Source organism: Lathyrus oleraceus, chromosome 5 (genome assembly GCF_024323335.1).
Source record: "Lathyrus oleraceus cultivar Zhongwan6 chromosome 5, CAAS_Psat_ZW6_1.0, whole genome shotgun sequence".
NCBI classification, from domain to species: Eukaryota; Viridiplantae; Streptophyta; class Magnoliopsida; order Fabales; family Fabaceae; genus Lathyrus; species Lathyrus oleraceus.
Window position 1 is genome coordinate 436610005 of NC_066583.1, and position 3867 is coordinate 436613871.

A 3867-nucleotide genomic window follows, 5' to 3' on the forward strand; every position below is an offset into this window, starting at 1 on the left:
ATTTGGATTTTCATTATATCGAAATATGTGGTTTCTTACATCTCCATCTCTCTTACGCACCCGTCTATGACATCAAGTAGATAACAAGTATCGTCTATAGCTGGCGCTTGTAAGAATTGTGCTAAGATGAATTCAACCTTTTCTTCTCCAACTTCGAATGTTAGCTTACCTCTTTTCACGTCTATTATGGCTCCGACGGTGGCTAGGAATGACCTTCCTAATATAATAGTTGTACTGGCATCTTCTTTGATGTCCATGATTATGAAGTCCGTAGGAATGTAGAATTGTCCTACACGTACTGGGACATTCTCTAGTATACCGACATGGTATTTGATTGAACGGTCAGCTAATTGAACAGACATCTTGGTTGGTCTTAGTTCTCCCATGTTGAGCCTTTTACATATGGTTAAGGGCATTACAATAATGTTGGCTCCTAGGTCGCATAGAGATTTGTCTATGACAAATTTTCCAATGACACAGGGTATGGAGAAACTACCTGGGTCTTTTAGTTTGGGAGGCATGTTATTTTGGATTATTGCGCTACACTCAGCAGTAAGTGTAACTGTTTCATTATCCTCGATCTTTTTCTTATTGGATAGGATCTCCTTAAGAAATTTGGCATATGAGGGTATTTGTGTGATGGCTTCTGTAAAGGGAATTGTAATGTTTAATTGCTTAAGAAGTTCAACAAATTTCCTAAATTGTCCTGCAGTTTTAGAATTTGTGAGTATTTGAGGATACATAATGGGTGGTTTATAAGGTGGTGGAGGCACATAAGGTTTTTCTTTCTCTTCGGCCTCTCGGGTATTATCTTCCTTTTCCTTCGGTTCACTTACTTTGTCAGTTGTTGTTTTATTTGGTTTTTGGTACATGGCAGGATTTTGGAGTCTTGGATCTACGGGTCTGTCTATTTCTTTTCCACTCCTCAATATAACGGCATTTGCATGTCCTTTTGGATTAGGTTGCGGCTGTCCAAGAAATGTGCCAGCGGGAGCGGAAGTAGATGCTTGTTGTTGAGCCACTTGTGAAATCTGTGTTTCAAGCATTTTGTTGTGGGTGGCTAAGGTGTCTACTTTGCTCGCTAATTGTTTAAGTTACTCGCTAGTATGTATGTTTTAGTTCAAGAAGTCTTTGTTTGTCTGAGCTTGGGTAGCTATGAAGCTTTCTATCATTAGTTCAAGGTTGGACTTCCTAGGCATGTTAGGAGCATTATTAGATGGCTTTTGATATCCAGGCGGAACAGCGGGTGCTTGGCCAGGTGCATACAGGGCGTTGTTATTCTTATACGAAAAGTTAGGATGATTTTTCCAACCTGGGTTATAGGTATTCGAATAAGGATTTCCTTGTGCGTAATTCACTTGATTGGTTGGGACTCCTGCTAATATCTGACATTCTGGTGCAGTGTGTCCAGGGGTTCCACATAACTCACAGTTTGGAGTCACGGCAGCCACGGTGGCTGCGGGTGGTATGGCCAAGTTGTCTAACTTTTGAACAAGGGCATATACTTTTGCATGGACGTGGTCAAGGCTACTGATTTCGTACATTCCACTTTTTGTTTGGGACTTTTCTACTGGAGTTCTTTCACCTCCCCATTGGCAATGGTTTTGGGCCATGTTTTCAATGAGTTGATAGGCTTCATTGTATGGCTTGTCCATAAGTGCACCGCCTGCGGCAGCGTCTACTATCAGTCTTGTGTTATACAGAAGCCCATTGTAAAATGTGTGAATGATCACCCAGTCTTCGAGATCGTGATATGGACATATCCTCATCATGTCTTTGTATCTCTCCCATGCCTCGTAGAGAGATTCTACATCTTTTTATTGAAATTCGTTGATTTGAGCTCTCAGCATAGCAATTTTGCTTGGCGGAAAGTATCGGGATAAGAAAACGTTCTTCAGTTCTTCCCATGTTGTAACTGAGTTGGATGGCAAGGATTGAAACCAAACCCAAGCTATGTCTCTTAGTGAGAAAGGAAAGAGGCATAGTCTTATCGCATCTTGAGATACACCATTCGCCTTCACAGTGTCTGTGTACTGCACAAACTTGGTCAAATATTCATTAGGGTCGTCCATAGGATTTCCAGCAAATTGATGTTGTTGGACGGCTGATAATAATGAGGGTTTCAGCTCGAAATCATTTTGATTGATAGCAGGGGCAACAATGCTGCTGTGAGGTTCTTGTTGGGACGGGGTAACGTAGAACTTAAGAGGACGATTCTATGGATCTACTGCATCCATGGTTGGTTTTTCAACCGGTTCAGCAGCAGGAAAGAAGATATCAGGAATATTGTACCTTTGTTGGTACTCTAGTATTCGGCGTCTTAAATATAAGAAACGCTCTAATTCAGCGATTCGTGGTGCTAAGTTATCGCCTTGTGAACGAGTACTTGGCATACAATCGGGGGAAATAAGGGAAAAGAGATTAGTTTTTACCTTAGTCTAAATCGTGCAACGAAAGAATCACACTATTTGACTAAATCAGGTCCCCAACAACGGCGCCAAAAACTTGATACGTCTCATGACTGTATATAAAATACAGTATATCGGGTACTTGACTGCAAGTGCGCAGTCCAGTCGTTTTAGTTTGAAAAGATATCGAACCCATAGGGACCGATGGTCAAACTAATGTTACCGACGTTACTATGTTTAGCTAAGGGAATGATTCTTAGAAGTTTGGTTGAACAAAAATTAAATCTAAGGGAAGTTAAGTTTTAAGAAAATATTAATATGAGGATATCAGTATGCAACGCATTAATCGTCAGGGATTCGATAAGTCACCGGTGTATAATTTAAGTACCAAATATCTTTCATTAGAAAATACTTATTTAAAAGGCTTTATCTCACACTCTCGTGATTGTTGATTCAGACTATACCTTTAAGTCAGAATGTACGCTCTCGCTGTCCCATTTGAAGTTAAAAATAATTTTTGAAAATAAATAAGTTCTAATTGCTTTTAAAGTGCTCTCGCTGTTTTTAAAATTAATGTCTAGTTTTTAATATCCAGTTCGACCCTCACGCTCTCGCGATTGTTGCTTCTCACCTTAGTTAATTTCCCAATCTCGTGGCAAAATCATATTAAATAGCTTCTCACTCTTGTGACAAATTTAATTAAATTTAAATTAAAAACCACAGCCAAAAAGATTGTTTGAGGAAAGAAGTTTTACATCGATTATTATTAAATCCCGTCTAATTAAATTGTTACATACTGATACCAGTAGTTTAGCCGGACATGTTAAACAACGCAAACACAGACGAACATAAACAGATCATCAATAAAACAGACATGATTACAATAATAATAATGCAATAACAATTGAATAAAAACCTGGAAATTAGATTAGTAGAATACGCCGAATCTTGAAGTACTTGAGCAGTCCTCCACAAGTCGGTAGGATTCTGCTTCTTCGAAATAATGGCTTAAACTAAATTAAATAAATTTTAGTAGTTTCCTAGTGTAGGAAACTACTACTTTGTCTAAATGAAAGGTGGAAAGGAAAAGGGGAAAATCAAAGCTCTGAACGGTAAAAGAAAATTAATGTTGCTGAAGAAAAGTAAAAGACAAAATAGAATTGCTGTGAAAAAATGCAGAGAGAAAAAGGTCTTCAAAGTTGGCTTCCAAGAGACCAATTAAGCGTCCCCGTAGGTTTCCAACTTCCGTCTTTTTATATCCTCCATTAGGTCTTGGCAGTTGAGAGAAACAAGGATGACTTGGTTGAGTGAGGAAATCACGGGCAAGTAGCTGAACAACGGCAAATTTGGTCACAGTGGACCTCATGTGTTCCATATGATACTTGTTGATGATATCATTTTAGTAGTTAAAGCATTTAGTGATCAAGTTCTTATGATTAAGGGTATCCTAGATAATCTT

General features: G+C 38.8%; 1 non-coding gene across 1 annotated transcript; it reads left to right on the forward strand.

The window, feature by feature from the left end:
- The first annotated feature begins 1743 nt into the window (after window positions 1-1743).
- LOC127089615 (small nucleolar RNA R71) lies at window positions 1744-1850 on the forward strand. The gene has a single exon (XR_007791187.1). It is a non-coding gene; the product is annotated as a small nucleolar RNA R71 (small nucleolar RNA).
- The last annotated feature ends 2017 nt before the right edge of the window (window positions 1851-3867 follow it).